This window comes from Chlorocebus sabaeus, chromosome 2, assembly GCF_047675955.1.
Source record: "Chlorocebus sabaeus isolate Y175 chromosome 2, mChlSab1.0.hap1, whole genome shotgun sequence".
Taxonomy (NCBI): Eukaryota; Metazoa; Chordata; class Mammalia; order Primates; family Cercopithecidae; genus Chlorocebus; species Chlorocebus sabaeus.
Window position 1 is genome coordinate 93,759,148 of NC_132905.1, and position 25,203 is coordinate 93,784,350.

A 25,203-nucleotide genomic window follows, 5' to 3' on the forward strand; every position below is an offset into this window, starting at 1 on the left:
TCCAGAATCCAGAGAAGTCTGCCTGGCCTTGTGCTTCCTTCTTAAAGATGAGAGGTGTAAAGTGCAATAATTTTATATTTTACTTTAGAGGGACTGTCCCAGCAAGCCCCAGACCACTGGATCCTTACAAACATTCTGATCTACGGGGTCCCTGGTCTTCACAGGGCTTCTCTCTTGTCTTTCTTCCCACCTCCAGGCAACATACTTGCTACATTTTGTTCATTCAGCGTTAATGTGTCCACATGGTGGACCAACACGATGCTCTGTGGCATGTCTACGTGGTCCCAGTCTTTTCAGCCTGTATCCTGGTATCCTGACAGAGAGCTGGAGAGTTAACATCGCCCTGGGAAGAGCCGCGAATGAGTACTGCTATCCATCCCACGTGAGCGCGAGCTGCTCCTACTCCTCCCTGCTGATAAAGAGGAGAAACTGCATTCATCGGATCCTTGGCTGTGTGCCATGTCTGTGGTCACTGGCTCTAGGGAAAGTACCACGTGGGCTCAGCAGCTGTGCTTGGGACTACACTCGGGTGAGTTTGCAGTACTTCACTTTCACCTTCTAAGATGTCTGTGGCTTGGAAGGAGCCTGATTAGTGAATGAAAAAGGGATATGATGGAATCCATTGGCCTTGCTTCCCCTGCATCTACTGTTTCCCTTGGGATACAATATTATTTTTGATTTACTATCTTGGCCTGAAGGCAAACATAAGTTTTTGCTTGGCTCTCCCCACTTTGATAGCTCTTACCCTGCAGAACAAGGAATCTACACATGGTGTATTCGTTTACTAGGGCTGACATAACAAGTACCACACTCTGGGTGGCTTAAACACAAGAAATGTGTTGTCTCAGTCCTGGAGGCCAGAAGTCTGAGGGCTGGCTCCTCTGAGGTCGTGAGAAGGGATCCACTCCAGGCTCTCCCACAGCTTCTGCTGGTTGCTGCAGCCACTGGTGAGCTTTGGCTTGTAGAAGCATCGCTGGGGTCTCTGCCTTCATCTTCATGTGGTATCCTTCTTGTGTGTGTGTCTCTGTGTGTACTGTTTTATAAGGACACCAGGCACATGGGTTAGGGCTCACCCTAATGACCTTATCGTAACTCATTACACCTGCAATGACCCTTTTTTCAAATAAGTTCACATTCTGAGGTACTGAACATCAGGACTCCAATATATAATTTTTTTGGGGCGGGGGAAGACACAATTCAGCCTGTAACTTGTGGGTTCTGCCAACTGTCAAGTTACACATGGTGGACGGGGAAGCACCCACTGGGTGAGTCTATGGGCCTGATGGGCCTGGGCCAGGACTGACTTCCTTCCTTCCTTTTCTTTCTTTTCTTCTTTCTTTCTCATCTCCCTTCCCTTCCCTTCGCTTCCCTTCGCTTCCCTTCGCTTCCCTTCCCTTCCCTTCCTTTCCCTTCCCTTCTTCTTCCTTCCTTCCTTTTCTTTCTTTCTTTTCTTCTTCTTTCTTTTCTTCTTTCTTTCTCATCTCCCTTCCCTTCGCTTCCCTTCCCTTCTCCTTTCTTCCTTCCTTCTTTCTTTTCTTTTCTTTTCTTTTCTTTTCTTGATATGAGGTCTCACTCTGTCACCCAGGCTGGAATGCAGTGGCATGATCTCAGCTCAATGCAAACTCCACCTCCCTGGCTCAAGTGATCCTCCCGCCTCAGCCTTGTGAGTAGCTGGGACAATAGGTGCATGCCACCATTGTAGAGATAGGGTATTTTTAGTAGAGATAGGGTTTCACCATGTTGCTCAGGCTGATCTTGGACTCCTGAGCTCAAGTGATCTTCCTGCCTCAAGCTCCCAAAGTGATGGGATTGCGGGTGTGAGCCACCACACCCAGCCCAGTTAATAATTTCTAATGCTATAAAGGCCTCTTTCTAAATGTAAATACATGCTCTTGTTTTCATCTGGGCCATATCATTCCAACTTAGTTTTAGTCCAAGCTATAGAAGTTCACGTATTTATTTTCTTAATAATCATCTTTAGCACTCATTCATTCATCCATTTATTTTCCATTGAGTGCTTATCCATGACAGGTAGTGCCCTAGATTCTGAGGACACATTGTAAACAAATAAGAAAATAGATCCTTGCTCTTGTATAGTACGCAGAGTGTTATGGCTAATTTGAGCTTGGATTATGAAAGTATAAATACAATTTCATTTTATTCAAGAAGAAAATATGGCTAGAAGATGATCATTCATGGACTTTATAATTAGTATAATTTACAGTCTTCTTCCAACTTTAGGATGAGCATTCACAGGATTACTGAGTCACCCAACCTCACTGAATCAAATGAAATATGGGTGTGTGTGTCTGTGGGGTGGCTGCGGAGGGAACCAACCCAGGGATGTTCTTAAAGTAAAATTTTATATCCAAGTCTTTCTCATTCAGTACATCACCCGGCAGTGCCATCTGGCGGTTAGAATGAAGGGAAACATTTCAGTCCACACTGATAATTATAGGAACCTGGGAACCGTGGGGGCTCCCGTTGCTCACTTCCTAACAGGGTGTCCGGAGGGTCGTGCACTAGAGCCCCCAGTGAGTACCTGTCTCAGTGCTTAGTTGCACCATTGGGGAGGCATCATCCAGCCTGAAAGTGCCCTCCCTCATGACTCGTCCCTCCCCTCATACAAACACCGCACAGGTGGGGTCCAACCAAAAGTCCCCAGCCCTTACCCCAGCTTAGATTCATTCGAGTGATTTATTTTATTTTTATTTTATTACTAGCCACTCTAAAAACAAGAACTTTTTCTTTTTTTGAAAAAATTTTATTTTAGGTTTGGGAGTACATGTGAAGGTTTTTTTACATAGATAAACACGTGCCATGGGGGTTTGTTGTACCTATTTTTACATCACCCAGACATTAAGCCTAGTACCCAATAGTTATCTTTTCTGCTCCTCTCTCTCCTCCCACCCTCCCCCGTCAAGTAGACCCCAGTGTCTGCTGTTTCCTTCTTTGGGTTCGTAAGTTCTTATCAGTTAGCTCCCACTTATAAGTGAGAAAATGTGGTATTTGGTTTTCTGTTCCTGCATTAGGTTGCTGAGGATGGTAGCCTCCAGCTCCATCTGTGTTCCAGCGAAAGACATGATCTTGTTCTTCTTTACGGTTGCATAATATTCCATGGTGTATATGTACCACATTTTCTTTATCCAGTCTGTCATTGATGGGCATTTAGGTTGATTCTATGTGTTTGCTATTGTGAATAGTGCTGCAATGAACATTTGTGTGCATGTGTCTTTAAGGTAGAATGATTTATATTCCTCTGGGTATATACCCATTAATGGGATTGCTGGGTCGAATGGTAGTTCAGCTTTTAACTTTTTGAGGAATCACCATACTGCTTTTCACAATGGTTGAACTAATTTACACTCCCACCAACAGTGTATGAGGATTCCCTTTTCTCTGTAACCAAGCCATTATCTGTTATTTTTTGACTTTTTAATAATACCCATTCTGACTTGTGTGAGATGATATCTCACTGTGGTTTTGATTTGTATTTCTCTCATGATCAGTGATATTGAGCTTTTTTTCATATGCTTCTTGGCCACATCTATGTTTTCTGTTGAGAAGTGTGTTTATGTCCTTTGCCCATTTTTTAATGGGGTTGTTTTTCTCTTGTAAATTTGTTTAAGTTCCTTACAGATGCTGGATATTAGACCTTTGTCAGATGCATAGCTTGCAAATAGTTTTTCCCATTTGGCAGGCTGTATATTTACTCTGTTGATAGTTTCTTTTGCTGTGCAGAAGCTCTTAAGTTCAATTAGATACAATTTGTCAACTTTTGCATTTGTTGTGATTGCTTTTGGTGTCTTTGTCATGAAATCTGCCTGTTCCTAGGTCCAGGATGGTATTGCCTAGGTTGTCCTCCAGGGTTCTTATAGTTTTGGGTTTTACATTTAAGTCTTTAATCCATCTTGAGCTGATTTGTGTATATGGTGCAAGGAAGGGATCCAGCTTCAATCTTCTGCATATGGCTAGCCAGTTGTCCCAGCACCACTTATTGAGTAGGGAGTCTTTTCCCCATTGCTTGCTTTTGTCAACTTTGTCAAAGATCAGATGGTCATAGATGTGCAGCTTTATTTCTGGGCTCTCTATTCTGTTCCATTGATCTATATGTCTGTTTTTGTACCAGTACTACCATGCTATTTTGGACACTGTAGCCTTATAGTGTAATTTGAAGTCGGGTAACATCATTCCTTCAGATTTGTCCTTTTTGCTTAGATTTCCTTGACTATTTGGGCTCTTTTTTGGTTCCATATAAGTTTTAAAATATTTTTTTTCTAGTTCTGTGAAGAATTTCATTGGTACTTTTATAGGAATAGCATTGAATCTGTAAATTGCTTTGGGTGGTATAGCCATTTTAATGATATTGATTCTTCTTATCCATGAGCATGTGGTGTTTTCCCATTTGTTTGTGTCTGTTCTGATTTCTTTGAGCAGTAATTCTTTTATAATTCTCATTGTAGAGATCTTTCACCTCCCTGGTTAGCTGTATTCCTGGGTATTTTATTTTTGCGTGTCACACTTGTGAATGGGATTGCCTTTCTGATTTGGCTCTCAGTTTGATTGCTCCTGGTATATGGGAATGCTAGTGATTTTTGTACATTAATTTTATATCCTGCAACTTTGCTGAAGTTGTTTGTCAGCTGAAGAACTTTTCAGGCTGAAGCTACAGGGTTTTCTATATATAGAACCATATCATCTGCAAAAAGAGTTAAGTTTGGCTTCCTCTCTTCCTATTTGGATACCCTTTCTTCTTTCTCTTGACTGATTGCTCTGGCTAGGACTTCCAATACTATGCTGAATAGAAGTGGTGAGAGAAGGCATTCTTGTCTTGTGCTGGTTTTCAAGGGGAATGCTTCCAGCTTTTGCCCATTCAGTATAATGTTGGCTGTGGGTTTATCATAGATGGTTCTTATTCGTTTGAGGCATATTCCTTCAATACCTAGTTTATTGAGAGTTTTTAACATGAATGGATGTTGAATTTTATCAAAAGCCTTTTCTGCATTTGTTGAGATAATCAAATGGTTTTTGTCTTTAGTTCTATTTATGTGATGAATCACATTTATTGATTTTCATATGTTGAACCGAACTTGCATCCTGGGGATGAAGCCTACTTGTTCATGGTGGATTAACTTTTTGATGTGCTGCTGGATTCAGTTTGCAAGTACTTTGTTGAAGATTTTTGCATTGATATTTATCAAGGATATTGGCCTGAAGTTTTCTTTTTTGTGTGTGTCTGTGCTAGGTTTTGGTATTAATATGATGCTGGCCTTATAGAATGAGTTGGGGAGAAGTCTTCTTCCTCAATTTTTTGCAGTAGTTTCTGTAGGAGTGGTACCAGCTCTTCTTTGTACATCTGGTAGAATTGGGCTCTGAATTCATCACATCCTGGGCTCTTTTTGGTTGTAGGCTATTTATTACTGATTCAATTTTGTAGCTCCTTATTGGTCTGTTCCCGGAATCCATTTCTTCCTGGTCCCATCTTGGGAGGGTGTGTGTGTCCAGGAATTTATCCATCTCTTCTAGGTTTTCTAGTTTGTGTGCATAGAGGTCAAATGAGAATTTCTGTATTTCTTTCTTTCCTTCTTTTTGTGTTGAGACAAGCTCTTGCTATGTTGCCCGGGCTGGTCTTGAACTCCTGGGCTCAAGCGATCCTCCTGCCTCAGCCTCCCATGTAGCTGGGACTACGGCTGTATGCCTATTTTTATTGCACTTTTCTTCCACCTGACTGTAAGCTCCATGAGGGCAGAAGCCATGTCCGTTTCACATCCCCAAGGCACCAAAACCAGTATCTGATACGTGATATGTGCTCTCTGTGTGTTGAGAGAGTGAATGGGTGTAGGGGGTGCCTGTGTTGTAAATCATGTTCTGGAGGTGACCTCATCTCCTTGGAGGCTTCCCTTGGGTCAGGTCAGACGAATCCCTAGGCTCTCTCTGCCAGCGTGGTGGCAGGTTCTTTTCCAGGTCGTGTTCAGGCTGATAATTGATCAGTAGTAATTGATATGAGGAAAGACAGAAGAAACAGACAGGAACTAGAATCCGTAGATTCCTGTGCATGTGATATACGCCAATACAATTTAACACTGCTACACATGACACCACTCTCCCTAAGGGTCACTGGTCCCTAAAATATTTTCCTACAAGTATTACATGTAGACCGTATAAAAAAGTCAGTTTGGCTTGGTGTTCATGTGTTCTTCCCGCTATGCTGTAAGGCCTGCTGTGTGCTCCAGTCACTGAGGTTAGTGAGGCTGATAGGGAGTCATTTCCACTGGCAACACCCGGGGTCAAGCGTTATTCTCATACTCACAAAGCAATCCTTGGCAATTTGACCTGTGGAAACATCTTCATGATTTAGCTTTCGATTAAACTTTTTTTTTTTGTCTTAGACTTTTTTAAATTAACCTTTTTGCCTTAGAATGGTTTTATACATACAGAAACATTGTGAATATAGTATAGATCAGTAGTCCCCAACCTTTCTGACACCAGGGACCATTTTCATGGAAGACAATTTTCCACGAACCTGAGGTGAGGGAGATGGTTTCAGGATAAAACTGTTCTACCTCAGATCATCAGGCATTAGATTCTCATAAGGAGCATACAACCTAGATCCCTCGCATACACAATTCACAACAGGAGTCACACTTCTATGAGAGTCTGATGCCACCACTGATCTGACAGGATGCTGAGCTCAGGCAGTAATGTGAGCAATGTGGAGTGGCTATAAATACAGATGAAGCTTTGCTTGTTCAGCCGCCACTCACCGCCTGCTGTGAAGCCCAGTTCCTAACAGGCCACAGACCAGGACCAGTCCATGGCCCAGGGGTTGGGGACCCCTGGAATAGAAGGTTCCTGTATAATCCATACCTAGTTTCTCGTGTAATTAACATCTTACATAAGTATGGTACATGAAAAACATCAGGCAAATCTCAGTTGAGAAACATTCAACAGGATATTTGACCAGTACTGCTCGAAACTGTCCTAGTGGCCAGAAACAAGAAAGACTTGAGAAGCTGTTACAGCCAAGTGGAGCGTAAGAAGACATGATGGCTAATGTAATGTGGTGTCCTAGATGGAATTCAAGAGAGGAAAAGGGCATTAGGGAAAAACTGAGGAAATAAATCTGAATAAAGTGTGGACTTTGGTTAATATTCTTGTGTCAATATTGATTCTCATCAATTGTGACATGTTTACCATACTAAGGTAAGATGTTAATAACAGGGGAACTGTGAGCGGGGATATATGGGAATTCTCTGTATGATCATATTACTTTTTCTGTGAATCTAAAACTACTCTAAAATAATTTTATTTGACAACAACAAAAAATCAGGTACTTCAAAATAAAACCGACCACAGCCACCCAAAGTGAACAGAGTCTTATGTCACGTGGCTGGTGGATTGAACTGCAGGTGGAAGTAATTTAACCTGTAGAAAGAGACATTTTAAACCATATCTTTCATTGAAATAAAAGTTTTTCAAATGGGAGATTAGATTAGTGAAGCATCTTATAAACGTTATCATGAATATCTGAATTAAAAGATGACACAGCAGAGTGAGAAGAATACAGGGAGACTCTGAAGTCAATGTTAGAGACAAAACTCTTGGCTTCCCATTAGCATGACTCTTGGCAATATCATGAGATCTTTAGAGCCTCCGTTTAGTCCCCATAAAGTGGGTATAATAATACCCACCTCTCACCATTGTAAGGCTGATTGAATGAGACTGTAGGTACAGCCCCCTACAAAGTACCTGGCACAGGAAAGCAATCGTTCCACCCAGGCAATTCTGAAATCTGTAAGACAGAAAACCAAGAAGGGCAGCTGGAACTTGGTGCCAGTGCAAGTTCAGGTGGAAGTCCTGCTTTTTCTGGGAATCCTCCTTTCTGCTCTTAAAGCCATTCAACTGATTGGATCAAGCCCACTCAGACTATCTGGATAATCTCCTTTACTTCAAATCAAATTAATGTTACTCACATCTACAGAATGTCTTCCCAGAAACATCCTTATTAGTGTTTGATTGAATAATTGGGGACTAGAGCCTGGCCATGTTGACACCGAAAACTAGCCGTCTGTCTATTCCTTTCCTTCCTTCCTTCCTTCCTTCCTTCCTTCCTTCCTTCCTTCCTTCCTTCCTTCCTTCCTTGCTTCCTTCCTTCCTTCCTTCCTTCCTTCCTTCCTTCCTTCCTTCCTTCCATCCATCCATCCATCCATCCATCTATCCACCCACCCGTCCATCTATCCATTCATTCATTTTTCCATTTATCCTTTCTTCTTTCCATCCATCCTTCCATTCCATCCATCCACCCATCCATCCATCTACCTACCTGTTTATCATGAACACTGTTCTTCTGTACAATAACTGAATGAAAGGTCATACCCATTAAAAAAATTCTGAGTTATATGGGTCAAGGTGAGCACACTTACTTTGTAAAGTGCCAGATAGTAAATATTTTCAGTTTGTGGTCCCTTTGTCTCTGTCACAACTCCTCAGTTCTGGTGCTGAGTACAAAAGCAGCCACAGACAATATATGAGTGAGTGGGCATGACTCTGTCTGATGAAACTTTACACAAAACGGATGCCAGGCGGGACTTTGCCCATGGACTGTGGCTAGCTGACTTCTGATATAAACCAGTTGTAAAGGGGTGTTTCTAGAAAGCACTGACTGAGGGGAAAGGGAAGCTAGTGAAAGAAGCTTGGCTATGGTAGGTCTACAGAAAAAGAGACAGAGGGAAGAGTACTTCATTAGGGTTCAGAGCAAGGCAGGAGTGTGAGACCATGGCAAGTGCTGTACTCAGTGCACCCTCAGTCATGCTCTCCCCAATTGTTGGGTTTTCTTCCTTCCAGGCACATGACCTTCTCTGCCCCGTTGAAGTCAGGTGTTGCCATGTGATTTGATTTGGACAGTGAAACATGAGAAGAAATATTACGGGGGAAACTTTAAGAGCAGCCCATGTCTGTCACATTTCTGTCCCTAAGGTAGCAGTTCTAGGATGAAGCTTCTACCAACCTGACTGTCTGAGTAAGAGGAGCAGAATCCCCTCACCCACCAGTGCTACGTGAGTAAAATATAAATTTTGGTTGTGTTAAGCCCCCAATATTTTGTGTTTGTTACCAAACAGAACCTGGCCTATCCTGTCTGATATACCTAATGACACCAACCATATTTAACTAAAATTGCATTCCTCGTTACCGTCTATCTTTAGTATGCTACCTTATTTGTCTTCATAACACTTTCTACCGCCTTACATGTATTTCTTTGTTCATTTACTTGCCTGTTTTCTCTGCTGGAGTACAAGCTTCCCCAAAGCAGGGATTTCTGATTATTGCTCTTAAATTTTGGCATGTATTTACTATGTGACATCATCAACATCACCAAAAGCATCAACAACACAAACACGTGCTTAGTCCTTACAAAACTATGTGAGGTAGATAGTACCATTAACGTTGTTTTTCCTTATAGGTGAATTATTCTCATTTTACCTATGAAAAATGCACTAGTTGTCTATTGGTATGTAACAAATTGCCACAAAAGCAGCTTAAAACATCACACATTTATTATGTGTGAGTCAGGTGTCTGGGCACAACTTGTTGGTCCTTTGTTCAGGGTTTCTTGAGAGACTTCAATCAAGGTACTGGTGAGGGCTAAGGCCTCATCTGAAGGCTCCACTGGGGAAGGATGGATTTTAAGCTCACATGGCTATCGGCAAGCCTTTATTTCTTGCAGGCTGTTGGACTGAGGGCTGAAGTTTCTAACTGGCTGTTCAGGAGAGTCTGCCATCAGTCTTGATTCCTTGACATGTGGGCCTCTCCAACATGACACCTGCACCATCCAAGTGCACCTGCTGAGAAGGGAATAGAGAGACTCTGCTAGCAAGACGGAAGCTGCAATCCCATGGAATCACAGAAGTGACTTTTGCCGCAGTCCATGATTTAGAAGCAAGAGTAGCAAGTCAGAAGTCCCAGCCCCACTCAAAGGGAGGAAATTACACAGAGTATGATTACTGGAGGCAGGGATTACTGAAGCCATCTGAGAGTTTGCCTTCAACAAGGCACTTGGAATTCAGAGAGGTCACATAGTGGGTCAGTGGTAAAGATCGTGTCACCCTGACCTCACTGAGACCCGATAGGACTATAAAGGTTATGGGTCAAAAGGTAGAATGTATTCCCTAAAGCAAGGCACAAGTATTAATTTTGTTCCAATTAGGGCCAGAATCAGGATCTTGAGTGACACACATCTTCTTTGTAAAAAAAATATGAAATCAGAAATGAATCTTTAAGAAATTAGCTGTTGATTGCATGAAATTATTAAACAAATTACTTGGATCTAAAAAAACTTTTGGGCCTGGCATGGTACGGGCTCAAGCCTGTAATCCCAGCACTTTGGGAGGCCAAGGCGGGTGGATCATTTGAGGTCAGGAGTTCAAGACAAGCCTGACTAACATGGTGAAACCACGTCTCGCTTGAGCCTGGGAGGCAAAGGTTGCGGTGAGCCGAGATTGCGCCACTGCACTCCAGTCTGGGCAACAGAATGAGACCCTGTCTCAAAAAATAAATAAAATAAAATAAAATAAAATAAAATAAAATAAAATAAAGTCTTGTTTCTTCAGGTAATACAATAAATTCTTATCTCTGTATTGATAATAGAATTAAGTAGAAATATTTTCATTTATTCCTCTTTATATGAGTACTTTTATTTGGGGCAGCAATGTATCCAGCTAAAAGAATATATTTCTTATCTTTCTTTGCAGGAGGTGTAGACATTTGACTAAATTCTAGCTATTGTGTTATGTGGGCTTCTTGGAAGATTCCTTATAGCTGGGTGATATGGTTTGGCTGTGTCCCCACCCACATCTCATCTTGAATTCCCATGTGTTGTGGAAGGCACCCTTTGAGAGGTAATTGAATCATGGGGGTGAATCTTTCCCGTGCTGTTCTTGCGACAGTGAATAAGTCTCATGAGATCTGATGGTTTTTAAATGAGGAGCTCCCCTGCACAAGCTCGCTGTCTTTGCCTGCTGCCATCCATATAAGATGTGACTTGCTCCTCCTTACCTTCCGCCATGATTGTGAGGCTTCCCCAGCCACGTGGAACTGTAAGTCCAACAAACCTCTTTCTTTTGTAAATTGCCAGTCTCGGATATGTCTTTTATCAGCAGCGTGAACATGGAGTAATACACTGGGTGATCAGCTGGTCATCACATTCTTTGTAGATTCCCTTCTTCTTGCTGCAGCCACCAGCTAGGCAGGGAGAGGATATTGAGAACAAATTTTCATGCTGAGGATGGCAGAGGAGAAAGATGAAAGGAGTCTAGGCCTGAAGACATTGTGAAGTGGTCTGGGACTGTACCTCCCAACTTCTTTGTGCAAGAGAGTAACGCCTTACATGCATGAATCTGTTATTTCAGGTTTCTTTTATATGCATTTGGATTGCCTGTGGCTGAAAGGAATCCTGACACAATAGAAAGTATTTACACCCTAGAGAGCTGTGCTAAAGAACCTATTTGCCATCTCATCAGGCTGGCAAGTGACACACAGTGTTCAGTAAAACTCAAGCGGATGCTATTCTGTTCTCTGCTAAATGAGCCTGATTTATCCATTGTTATGTCCCGCCATTCCAAATAAAGAGATCAGGATTCCCTTGCTCTATAGCTCTACTACAGAGTCTGCCTTGCCCATCTGACATGTAAAACCCTGAAATGTAAAACTCTGCTGTTTGTAGGAGTGCCAAGATGTTTAAACGTATTTTAGATATTTTTTGGAAAGTTGTAAAACGTGGCTAATGTAGGAAATGGTAGCAGTTCATAAACTCTACTTGTTGTTCATCACTTCAGATGTCACTAGACTTATGTAAATGGAACAGAGATAGTTTTCTTTTTTCTGTGTGAAGTCAAGCCCATTTTTTTCCTCTAACATTGCAGATACCCCAGAGTGGTTATCAGCATTTGAAAGCAGCAGGGCCTCTTTCTTCTTGGATTTGGTTAAAACAAAAGGGCTACAGACAGTCTCGAAATGTGAACCAAAACCCCGGGTTTTTAAACACCTCAGCAAATCCGAATGAAGACAAGTTTCCTCCTTCAGAGAAAAAACAGGGCTCAGTCTATAAAACCTGCCTTTGAGGCAGATGACAACTTTTCCCACAGGTGGTGCACAAGTACTTCTAGGAAACACAAACACCTAATTTTGATCTTATTTATTAGGATTTGACTTTAATGTGGATCTGGAAAAACATAACTAGCACATCATGCTCATAATTATACAGATCTTACTGTTTAGGAGGAGATCGAATTAATTGCGTACAATTAACAACCATTAATTATGTTTTAAGCAGGAGATCAAGTTAAAGAGTAATCCTCAGTAAATCTTGGCTGCAGGTGACTGATGGAAGTTTCAGAGGCTGGACTGGAAGATGAAATTGGGGCGGGATGGCACACAGCATGGCCTCAGGAACCTGGGCTCCAGCAACCTGCAGGTCCCAATGGAGGCAAAGTCAAGGAGGGTCTCAGGGAGTGGTTGATGTGTGAAGTCTCTGTCTGCCCATTTGAATAACAAGAGGTGGGGCTTGTGATTTTCCTCCACTGTATGTTGTCTGGTTCCTAACCCCCTCTCGTTACTGTCAGTTTTAACCGTGTGTGTATCTATGTGTGTTCAACTCTCATGGGCAGGGTGGCAGAACTCGCTAGGGTAGGAGGAGAGACCACGAAGACAGACCTTGATTCCTAAGTGTGCACTTTGAGAGAGTTTTCTCCATCATTTAGCCTGTGGATTGCAGCATTTTGAAAAATTAACTAGAAGTTCAGAAATTAGATGGAGACCCCTAGTGGAGGCCTAGGAGAAGAAGGATTGGAAGTTCAGAGTCTGCAAAGGCTGGGATAGTGGCGTGTGAATGGGCTGCCTGGAGTGCGCAGAAGGCACACAGGCCTCTGTCTCATGCTGGGGTCCACCAGGGCCTCCAGGTGCCGCATCCGGTGGTGTTAGCTGGCCTCTCTCCTCAATCACCAGTGCTCAGGCCGTGGCTGTGGATGGAGGAGCCAAGATGGCAGGACAGGGTGGAGGGGGTGCATGCCCCTCGCCAAGGCTGATGTAGCTGCTGCCTCCACTGAATGCCGTGTCCGTCCTGTGCTGCCAGCCCTGGGGGACCAGCAGACACTTGATAGCAAGTTGATTACATCTGTCCCCCTCAATTGCAGCTGGAGGTAATTTTCCCTTACTGGAATTGATACCTGCTCCTAATACAGATTTGCCTTTTCTGCCTGTTCTCCTGCCAGCACCCCTACCTAAGGGCCTCCAGGAGGAATGACGTCTCAAATAGAAACCTGCATAACATCAGCCAAAACCAAGGACCCATTTTATCGTCAAAGAGGTGTGCCATGAATGCATGACTGTGGGATCCACTACTTTGACCACACATATGGATGACTTGAAAGCTGCCAGCCTTCATGAACAATGAAAAGGCCATTGATGGCTCAGCAAAGGTGCCAGCTCAGGGCCAATGCTCCCCGGGGTTGGCCTCGAGGGTGGCTACAGTGCTGTAACAATAGCCAATAGGGTGCTGAACCTACAGCCTACCTAAGGTGCTTTGACACCAATTGTCAGAACACACGGGTCTGGAAGCCAAAGCTTGGAAGTAGGATTGGTTGCTTTCGTTGTAACTCCTAGTGACCCACTAGTTGAATTTTGGTTCCTATCCCTGAGAACTTATGTTCCAAAGGACTAGAGATCCTGGTTCCTGGGGTGAAGCAGGGCAGCTTCCCCTGAGGTTCACAGTAAAGGTTCTGTTGAACCCGTATGTGACTGTCACTGGGACCCTTTGGGCCTGCTAGTGGATGAGCAGGCAAAGAAAGAAGTTACTCCACCATCAGGGGACAGATAATTCCAGTTCTCAATGGGGCTGTGGTTGCTTCCAGGGGACTGAAACATGGCTGAGACCGAGGAGATTGTTGGTGGCTTCCTCTGGTGCTTCCAAGTCTGGGGTTAATGATGACTGGGCATTTGCAGCCATCAGGGCCTGATAAACACAAGGCAGCCAAGAGCTCAGACCCTGAGCGGTGAAAGGCCAGCCAGTGATCAGGCAGGTGGCCCGGACCATCATAAGTGCTGATAGAAATCTAGGACGTGCGGTGGAGGAGGGAGATGACACGTCCCAACCACTGTCCCTCGTTAGCTGCAGGCGGCGTGTCCACCACGCCTTCTCTGTGGAGTCGTTTGGAGATGGTGGCTGGCCACGACCGCGCAGGCTTAGTGACAGAACAATCTGAGAACGAGGGGTGGGCTCCTGCAGACCCGTGTGGTGCTCTGACTCATGCCCTCTCAGCCTAACTTCTCATTTCAGCAGGGATTGGGGTGTGTTTCTGTTCCGTGGTTAAGTCGCTGCGTGCTCACAGCAGCTTACTTCGAGCACGGGCTGCAGGTTTTACTTTCTTCATCAGGATTCCTCTCATGCCATGAATGGGGAAGGTTTACAGTTGTAGGAGTTGATATACCTAGAGAAAAATGCTGGTGAGTAAAGGCTCATACCTCCTGTTTTCTTTGGGGGCTGTTCTAGAGCCTTCTGTGCCCTTCTCATGATGTCTAAGCAGAATGGAGCGCCCATTGTTTACAGCAGTTTCCATGGCAATACTGTTGCTTTTCCCTCCCCAGTCTCACTGTTACAGGTTGAATTGTGTCCCCGAAAAGATATGTTCAAGTCCTAACCCTTGGCATCTGGGAATATGACCTTACTTGCAAATAGGGTCTCTGCAGATGTCATCAACTTAAGACGAGGTTAGGCTGGATTAGGGTGGGCCATTAATCCAGTATGACTGGTGTCCTTATAAAAAGACAATGTGAAGACGTGTGGGGAGAAGACCGTGTGATGGTGAGACAGAGACAGGGATCAGAGCAATGCAGCTTCAAGCCAAGAAGCGCCAAGTTTGACAAGAAATACCTGAGCCGGGAAGAGGCCAGGAAGGATTCCGTCCTATGGTTTTCAGAGGGAGCCTGGCCTTCCCACATCTTGATCTTGGACTCACAGCCTCCAGAAATGTGAGAGAACAAGTTTCTGTTGTTTGAAGGATGGTCATGGCAGCCTCAAGAGATGACGCACTCACTCTTTCTGCTTCCTCTCTCATGCTCCCTGGGGTCGCCTCTCCAGTAACCTGCCTGATCACCATCCATTGGTCCAGAGTTTTCTTTATTAGAAACCCAAGCTAGGATAACCTTCACGCCGTGCAAAGAGGGAGACACTGTTGCCTAAAGGAGACTTTAGTTTTTGAATGAACTCTTTTTTTGGTGATACAGTTAATCATAATTCAATTTACCATTTTCTGACTGCCTATTATGTGCCTGGCACTTCACAAACATATCGAGTCTAATCCAGTATCATCCCATGCGGTAGCTGCTATGATCACCATTTTGTAGATGGGAAACTGAGTCTGATGGAGGTTGGGAGACTTGCACTATTTGTGACCCCAAATCTACATTCTTTCTAAATATGTAGGACCTAATCTTTGCCCAATAATTTACTTTCTCTGTAGGTTCCAACTTTTCTCTATGTATCCACCTGGATTAGTTGATATCTAGGTTTGGCTGCTGAGACAAAGACCAACATATGAGTGACTTAAACAAGATGGACATTTATCTCTCTTTACAGAAGGCTACATATGGGGCAGTCCTGCTCCTCAGGGCCCACGGAAGCTCAGATTCCTCCTGTCTACTTGCTCTGCCAGATGTTGTTTTTGGTGGCTTAATGCCACTTCCACTCTCCAGCCAGTAGAAAGGTGAGAAAAGCGAAAGAGGAGAACAGAGTTCTCTTCACTGCAGGATCTCCTTACATCCCACTGATCAGAATTTCCACCATGACTATGCCTAGATTCAAGGGGTGAGGTGAGGGGAGGGGCTGGGAAATGCAGTCTGCATTCTGTGCCCAGCTAAAATGTAGGGATGCGGTTGCCATAGAATCGGGGAAAGTGGATATGGGGGCATGGCAGCTGATGCTCACGGGGCACCCTTTGCCTTTGACAGTGGATCCGGCATTATGCAGAACACGAAGAGAAGCACATTGTAGTCTCTGACTTCAAAAGAAGCGGACAGCAAAGGGGAAGTTTCCTTCCAGGTGGAGGTTGTCGATTGGTCTACGGAATGGTGAGAATACTGTGAAAGACGGAGCACAGATATCCAAGTGTGATCGGTCAGCAGGTCTTGGCCAGGAGCATAGGTAGAATAAACAAATAAATAAGTAAAGAGGGGAGGGGAAAGTAATATTAAGACTGTTCAAGACTTGGATTACAGCTCTCCTACAAAGCAGCCCTTTGAAGTCTTGGGATATTAGAGAAAGATCCCAACAACCACTGAGCCTGGTTTCGATTTTTGGAGGAAACACACCAGGTGAATAAAGCAGTGTGACACAAGAGAAAGGAGGCTGGCAAAGGTGAATAGGACCCCAGCCTTTCAAGGACTTGGGCAGAGCAACTGGAGGAGGTGTGAGTTCAGCCAGCCGTGTGGATCAGTTTCCTAGGCTGCCGTAACAAAGCACCACAAGCTGGTGGCTTAGAACAACGGAAGGGCATTCGTTCACAGTTCCAGAAGCCGTAGGTTAGAAACTAAGTGTGGCAAGGTCATGGCCCCTCTGAAACCTAGGAGAGAAGGATACTTCCCTGCTTCTTCCTGCTTCTGCTCTCCCCTGATGTTCCTGGGTTAGTGGCAGCATAATTCTGGCCTCTGCCTCTGTCTTAACGTGGTGTTTTTCCTGTGTCTCTTCATATTGCCTTTTCTCTCTGTGCCTCTGCCTCTGAGTCCAAATTGCCCCTTTCTATAAGGACACCAGTCACATTGGATTAGAGTCCACTTTACAGACCTTGTTTTTTTTTTTCTTTTTTTTTTTACACGGAGTCTCGCTCTGTCGCCCAGGCTGGAGTGCAGTGGCCGGATCTCAGCTCACTGCAAGCTCCGCCTCCCGGGTTCACGCCATTCTCCTGCCTCAGCCTCCCGAGTAGCTGAGACTACAGGCGCCCGCCACCTCGCCTGGCTAGTTTTTTGTATTTTTAGTAGAGACGGGGTTTCACCGTGTTAGCCAGGATGGTCTCGATCTCCTGACCTCGTGATCCGCCCGTCTCGGCCTCCCAAAGTACTGGGATTACAGGCTTGAGCCACCGCGCCCGGCCTTACAGACCTTGTTTTAACTTGATTCCTCTATCAGGACCCTGAGAATCTCCAGATAAGGCCACATTCTGAGGAACTGTGGGTTAGGACTTCAGCATGTCCGTTTTGGGGGTCACAACTCAACCCATACCAGCTTGCTTGATGGATACTCACAGCCAAAGTCAAAGTAAATTTAATTCTCATCCCCAGAAGCAAGAAAGATTCCACAGCTAAGGCCAACAATCACATCCAGGGAGTTCGTTTCCTGAGCAACGACCAGCCCTTTGCACAGCACGAATTGCCACAAAAGGCCAGCGTGGTCATTTCTCAGCCGTGCACACCTGTGATGTGGCAAGCCATGTTGACGTATCAGAAATGAGGATTCTTTAGTAAAAATAAAATAGAGTAAATTAGATTAGAATGCTCCGAAGGCAATGTATACTTCGCTGTGCTTTGGGATTCATTTTCAAAACGTGGTTCATTTTTTGAAAATACAGGTTCACATTCAAGGCCCCTTTGAGTTTGCTTTTTGTTCAACTATTTGTGTGCAATGCATGGGATAGTCACTAATGAGAACTCCTGGCTTAGAGCCAAGAAACCAACAGAAGGCCCCAAAATGAATGCTTTAAAAGACGGTGCACGTTTTAAAGCCGTCTCGCCCATCAGCAAACACCACCGTTTCTCCATGGACAAACCAAAGTGTCCTGACAAGGTCTCCTCTTCCCTGGCGGACAGCTGACACCCGAGGCCCATCAGGCTGGGAGCTTGCTTGTCTGGAATGTCTTTGGAAGCACGGGCTATCCTCTCCCACTCCCCCTTAGCCTCCCCTCACAACCAAAATAATTTGAAGATGTGGTGGTGTTATAAGACAATCTAGGATAATCCCCCAGTTCTTGCACACTCCTCTGTCGAGAGGTCGGTTTATCGCAGTTTGTTTTTGGGTCTATTAAGATGTCTAAGTGCCCTCTCCCAGAATCTGAACTCTGTGACGGTGTGGCTGATAGAGTACCTGGGGTGTAGCTGTGGTGTAAGTCCTGAGGATGGATGTCCTTCCATATCCGCTTCCATTTGAGTGTGGGAGAGTCTGGGAAAGCTGCACTGTCACTCTCGTGATTTAGAATAAAAGGGACACGATTTGAGTGGGCCTCGTATAATCACGTGGACTTTTTAAAAACAGAGTTTTTCTCCGGCTACCAGCAAACAAGGAAGTCTGAGATTTGAAGCAGAAGAATAGGGTGCATTGTTGCTGCCTTTGAAAATGGAGGGGCCACGTGCCAACCAGTACAAGTGGCTTTTAGAAGCTGAGAGCGGCCCCTAAGTGAACTCAGCTCACACACGGAATGACCTTGGAAGTGGGATCGTTCTCAGAGCTTCCAGAAAAGGACTCATCTGGCTGACATCTTGTTGTTGGCCTTATGAGACCTTACCTAAGAAGAGGACCTTCCCAGGCTTTTACAGAACTGAGAGATAGTAAATAGGTACAGTTTTAAGGCGTGGAATTTGAAATAGTTTATTTGCCAATGGAAAACTAATACAGTGACACTATGCCCAATTCTAGGTCCAGGCTGCAAAAGACTTGTAGCTTTTATTTGTTTCTTGCGGCTATTTCTCCTGGATTCCAGCAGCCATGCTATGAGGAAGCCCAAGCAGCCTCACAGAGAGGTCCAAAGAGAGTAAGTAAGACCCTCAGCCCAGCCACAACCAAGCTCCTAGTCAATGGCCAGGACTGACTTTCCAGCCTTGTGAATGAGCCACCCTGAAAGTGAATCCCATAGCCCCAGCTGATCTGTTCCAGCTGACCCGTGTGAAGCAGGACAGGCCATTACCACTGAGCCCTGCCCAGATTGCAAAATAAGTCGTTATTCTTATTTGAAACCACTAACTTTTGGGGTGGTTTAAATAGAGTGCAAACTTTCTGCTGCTCATCCTCATACTAAAATTGCTAATTATGTCTCTAGTAATATGGTTGATATCTAAGATAACTTAAATGAGACATTAAGTGACAATGTGACAGTCCTACCCAAGGGGAAAAACAGCTCTTGCAACTGTAAGGACATATTGTTCTAACCTGCTTTCTTCATGGGATTTTGTGAATCAAGGACTGCAATGGACAGAAAATGTTTTGCAAACTCTTAGATATCGGGGGATTTATCAACTTTGTACCCAAATATACCACCCTCATGAAAATGACAATAAGCATTGCTGTTGAAGGTGTAATGAAGTAAGCCATCTCTGACACAACACGTGGGATTATAAATTGGCATAGTTCTGGAAACTAATTTAACTCTGTCAATAATTGTAAAGTGAGCAATGTTTTGACATACAATTCTAATTAAAAGAGTTAAAAAATCTAATTAAGATATAATTCCAAGCCGGGAACGGTGGCTCATACCTGTAATCCCAGCATTTTGGGAGGCCAAGGCAGGTGGATTGCTTGAGCTCAGGAGTCTAAGACGAGCCTGGACAACATGGTGAAACCCTGTCTCTACTAAAAATACGAAAATTGGCCAGGTGTGGTGGCATGTGCCTGTAGTCTCAGCAACTTGGGAGGCTGAGGTGGGAGATCACTTGAGCCCAGGAGGTCAAGGCTGCAGTGAACCATGATCACACCACTGCACTCTAGCCTAGGTGACAGAGTGAGGCCCTGCCTCAAAATAATAATAATAAAGTTAAAAAAATAAAAAAGTTAAAATGCAATATTTGAAAAAAGAAAAAACGATATAATACCAAAGACAAAATAAAAGAAAACGATAACCCTCTCTGCATAAATAAATTCATCTCAATATTATTTGCAATATTGAAAAATGGCAAACGGCATAATGCTTAACCACATGGGTATTCTTACGACGGACGTATTTAAAATGATATTAGGTTTTGTATCATAAATGTAGCATATTATTATGAAGCTGTTAAAGCAATGTTCATGAATGGTTTTTAATGGATATGTAACAATGTTTATAAGGTAGTGTTAAATTAAAAAGGATATAAAATTGTATATACAAATTACATTCTACTATATAATACATGAAAGTCTATATGGGTGTCCAAGTAAAATGCTTCTAATAGCAAAAGTGGTGCAACTTAGTGTTTAATAATAGTTCTTTAAATAACCGACGGTACATCCATAAAACATAATATTGTTTAGTGACTCAAAATTATTTCATAATAATACAGAAACTTATGGAAAAACATTTAGGCTACTTGGTTAAGTGGGCATAGCTACCCAGGGCTGCCTGGGAAGAGCTCCACAATTAGATAGCTTAAAACAACAGAAATAAACTCTGCCACAGTTCTGGAAGCCAGAAGTCTTGATTTCAGAAGTCTGATATCAAAGTATTAGCAGAGCCATGTTCTCTTTGAAGCCTCTAAGGATGAATCTTCCTCACCCCTTCCTGGTTTTGGTGGTGGCTGGCAATTCCTGGCCTTCCCTGGCCATCATTCTAATCTCTGCCTCTTTTGTTACGCAGCCTTCTCCCTGTGTGTCTTTACAATGTCTGCCTTCCGTGAGTGTCTCTATGACCGAATTTCTCTCTTCTTATAAGGATACCAGTCATCAAATTCGGGCCCAGCATCCTCCAGGGTGATCTCACCTTCATGTAATGAATTACATCTGCAATGACCCTGTTTCCAAATAAAGTCACATGCTGAGGTTCTGGGTAGACAAGAATTTGAGTGAATACCTAGTGGATGAAGTGAAAAAACAGATTTTCAATATGTAAAATTACTTGTACTACTTCAATACAAAGTTAAAAATGATGGCTGGATGCGGTGGCTCACGCCTGTAATTCCAGCATTTTGGGAGGCTGAGGCAGTTGGATCACAAGGTCAGGAGTTCGAGACCAGCCTGGCCAATATGGTGAAACCCTGTCTCTACTGAAAATACAAAAATTAGCTGGGCGTGGTGATGCATGCCTGTAGTCCCAGCTACTTGGGAGGCTGAGGCAGGAGAATCGCTTGAACCTGGGAGGTGGAAGTTGCAGTGAGCCAAGATTGTGCTACTGCACTCCAGCCTGGGCATCAGAGCAAGACTCTGTCTCAAAAAAATAAAAAAATAAAAAAATAAACAAAAAATAAACACACACACATACACATACACACATACACTCATTACTCATTATAGTATCATACAGGATAGTTTTGCTGCCCTAAAAAAATCCTCTGCGCTTCACCTATTTATCTCTCTCTCCTCTAGCTCCTGATAACCACTGATTTTTAGAAAACTGACTCCATGGTAGCAATTGCATTTTCCAGAACTGATTCTAAGGGATTCATTAGGTGTATCCTTTTTGATTCAGTGATGCTGGTGTTCGCCACCACTTATAATGGTAGAAATTGAAAGCAACTGAATTTTGTCTGTGGAAAGCTACTTACAAGTGATGTTATCAAATTGATGGGATTACACTTAGTCACTAAACATAATGTACTTACTGATAGGTATTCTTATGAAATAATTTTAAGTCACTAAACAATGTTATGAACAATATTACTGAAAGGTTTCTAGTACATCAAGTCAATAAAATCTGGTTGTGAAACAGTAGGTAAAATATAATCTTTTTTTTTTTTGAGACATAGTCTTGCTCTGTCACCCAGGCTGGAGAGCAGCGGCATGATCTTGACTTACTGTAACTTCTACCTCCTGGGTTCAAGCGATTCTCCTGCTTCAGCCTTCCAAGTAGCTGAGATTCTAGGTGTGTGCCACCACACCTGGATAATGTTTGTATTTTTAGTAGAAATGGGGTTTCACTATGTTGGCCAGGCTGGTCTCAAAATCCTGGCCTCAAGCAGTGATTCACTCACTTTGGCTTCCCAAAGTGCTGGGATTACAGATATGAGCCACCGTGCCTGGCCAAAGTATAATCATTTTTAAAAAACAAATATATGCCGTGCTGGCAACAGTGCTTGTGTCTGTATGATGGTCTTATGAGTAATCTGTTTTAAGCTTTTCTTCCTTTTTGCTTTCTTTTCCTAATTTTTATATAATGACTATGTATCACTTTTGTAATAAAGAAAATCATAAAAGTCATTAAAAATTCATAACGCTTAACTATGGGTGCTATTGCAATTACAGATGGTTGTTATTTCTTCCTTATGTTGAGTCTAATAGAAAACTGCTATTTCTATAGATTACAAAAAGTTAAATATTGGCCCTTTAATTTAAACTACTTTAAAAAATATTTTCTAAATATTCTATAGAAATCATATGCCTAAATTCCTCATGTACCTAAATTTTTGAAATTCCTCAAAAGCCTTTTGTTAAAGGATTTTAAAAAAGATAACATCATGGTTCTCATGCAAATCGAAATAAATTCCAGCCAAGGATTTAAGTCATGAATGAAGGAATGGGCAAGATGTTACGAGAGATTCAATGGAGAGCTCAAAGAACGTGCATGTATATGCCATCATGGACACTGAAACATTTACAAATAGAAGCAAAATTGGTCAATATCTGCCGGACAAAAATCGATGATGTCTCCCCCAAAGTTCACTTGCATTTCCAGGTGTAAAAACTATCTGCATTGCTCTCACCTCCCTACAGCTTGGAGTTGTAAATCCCTTAAGAGCAGCTCAGGCCCTATTAAATCAGATCACTCCACAATCTTTTGCCATTTCAATTTCTTTTTCACAATTTTCCTGATGTTCCTTTTTACACCTGAAGATAAAAGGCAAACTCTTGACTGTGTGCTTGGGCCTGGCCCCTCTGTGGGCTCATCTAAGGCCACCCCTCACTCCCACTTCCTTGCATTCAGGACGCACCAGCCTCTTTAACTTCCTAAGGGGTCCCAGGGCCCCTAGTACCCACCCTGCTGCCTGGATACCCATAGTTTTCTCTGCCCCAAGAGGTGGTCCTCCCCATGCCCCACCATCCTACCCACTTAATGCCTAACATCCGCCCTTCACCTAGTACAAACCCACTTTCCTCAGGGATTCCCAGGGCCTCTCTCACTCTGTCAACAGTTCCTTCAGGGCCTTGACTGCAATTTGAATTACAACATGAATATGTTTTATGCAAATCTAAACTTTGTGATTTTAAAATAGCATAGGCTAAAAATATTAGTAAAGTCTCTCTTTATGCTCAAACTTTGAAATAATGCCAATCTCCCAAATTACGAAAACAAAAACAAAAATAAACCCACCCCTCAAAGCAAAAGTCTCTCTCAGGGCTGTACATTTTTAAAGCTGCATTTCCAAAGGGTTGTAAATAGGGTTTCCACTCTTGCCCCAGTGTGGCCTCTCTGTAACTGGTCAATAGAAACCAGTCCCAGCCCAGGGTCACTGTGTGGGGGACCCTGTTCTTGCTATGGAACTTCCGGGAGTGGCTATTACTAAGGCATATGCATTGCTGTTATAGTCTTGTTGTTATGACAACTTAAAATCTTCCAGAAGCTCTAACAATATTCTCCAGTAGTGGTGCTGAGGCTGAGGCCAGGCATCTTGGTGATGGGGTCAGTGCCTTGCTGGCCAGCCCTCACATCTAACAATATTCTCCAGTAGTGGTGCTGAGGCTGAGGCCAGGCATCTTGGTGATGGGGTCAGTGCCTTGCTGGCCAGCCCTCACATCTAACAATATTCTCCAGTAGTGGTGCTGAGGCTGAGGCCAGGCATCTTGGTGATGGGGTCAGTGCCTTGCTGGCCAGCCCTCACATCTAACAATATTCTCCAGTAGTGGTGCTGAGGCTGAGGCCAGGCATCTTGGTGATGGGGTCAGTGCTTTGCTGGCCAGCCCTCACATCTAACAATATTCTCCAGTAGTGGTGCTGAGGCTGAGGCCAGGCATCTTGGTGATGGGGTCAGTGCCTTGCTGGCCAGCCCTCACAACTCCTGGTGCCGACTGATGCGTGATGACGGAGGCCAAAAGAATACAAAGCACACAGGGCAAAAATGCGCTACCCTGACCTCAGATTTCTATTCCTGTGGCACATTGTTCTGGAGTTACTTGAATTTTGACTTGTGCTAGGCTTGCAGAGACATGGGCCATGGATAAGATGCGACAACCCTGTGTATATTTGTGAGATTATTCGACTAATATGTTGTCTCCCTGATCTGTGTGCTTTGTTCACCATTTTTCTTAGCAGCTCCTAGTAGAAGAGAAAAAAGTATTTCTTCTTGTTTGTGTGAAAAAAAAAAACCCTCACCAATCATTGTGCTTTTTCCTGTTCTCTCATTCAACACTGTAACAACCAGCACAGACTTCTGGCTGGGGTTGGGGTTCTCCAACACAAATTGGCAGGGGTGGGGTTCTCCCCACCACCAAGCAAGCACTCAGCTCTGCATTGGATGCTGACTGGGTGTCCTCCAATTCCATTCTGACATTTTCTACTTGGAGACAGCTCAGATCCCACAGGGCGAGGGCTCCGTTACACAAGACAGACCCTCCGTACTTTCCCACCGATCTGCCTGTCCGGGCCTCCAGAACTTCTGACCGACCGGCTTCAAGCTGGAATTCCCACAGTCCCTTCTTTCGGTTTGATCCGTTTGCTAGAATGACTCACAGAACTCAAGAAAACACTTGTTTACGTTTACCGGTTTATTATAAAGGATATTGCAAAGCATACAGATGAAGATGCACAGGGCGAGGGATGTGGGAAGTGGGGTGGAGCTTCCATGCCATCCCTGGGTGTGTGGCCCTCCATGCCATCCCTGGGTGTGTGGCCCTCCAGGAACCTCCATGTGTTCTGGAGACGTCATTGGATATATATCATTGCAGCATGGATGGGTGTGTTGAAATGAGATTGGGCAAAAAGGGTTTGGTTTAAACCCAGCAGGGCCTGTCTGTTCAGATTCTTTTGGCCTCTCTGTAGCATTCCTTCCTCCAAGGGATGCGGCAGGACCCTTTCTGGAATGAGGGTCTTATGACCCACAAACAGGCTAGAGTCTGGCTATGGGAAGGTGAAAGGAGAGTGGGAGTACGTCAGAGAGAGAGATTCTGTTTACTCAAGAGAGTACACAGAAGGGCGATGGGAGTTAGGAGCCAGGAACCATGGGTGGAAACTTATTGTGTGTATATATCTATATCATCTATATCTATTTCTATGTATATATCACACTTCTACCCTCTTACATTCAGCAGCTGATGCATTAGTCTGTTTT

General features: G+C 43.7%; 1 protein-coding gene across 1 annotated transcript in view; it reads left to right on the forward strand.

Moving 5' to 3' along the window:
- IGSF5 (immunoglobulin superfamily member 5) overlaps positions 1-25,203 on the forward strand; it is a 176,999-nt gene that overhangs the window by 102,919 nt on the left and 48,877 nt on the right. Inside the window, exons 3-10 of the mRNA XM_073010696.1 lie at positions 197-529; positions 8,845-9,056; positions 9,725-10,895; positions 12,329-12,552; positions 13,266-13,472; positions 15,629-15,755; positions 16,000-16,119; positions 18,674-18,788. The gene's annotated coding sequence lies outside the window, so the exon portion shown is untranslated. The remainder of the gene's footprint in view (positions 1-196; positions 530-8,844; positions 9,057-9,724; positions 10,896-12,328; positions 12,553-13,265; positions 13,473-15,628; positions 15,756-15,999; positions 16,120-18,673; positions 18,789-25,203) is intronic.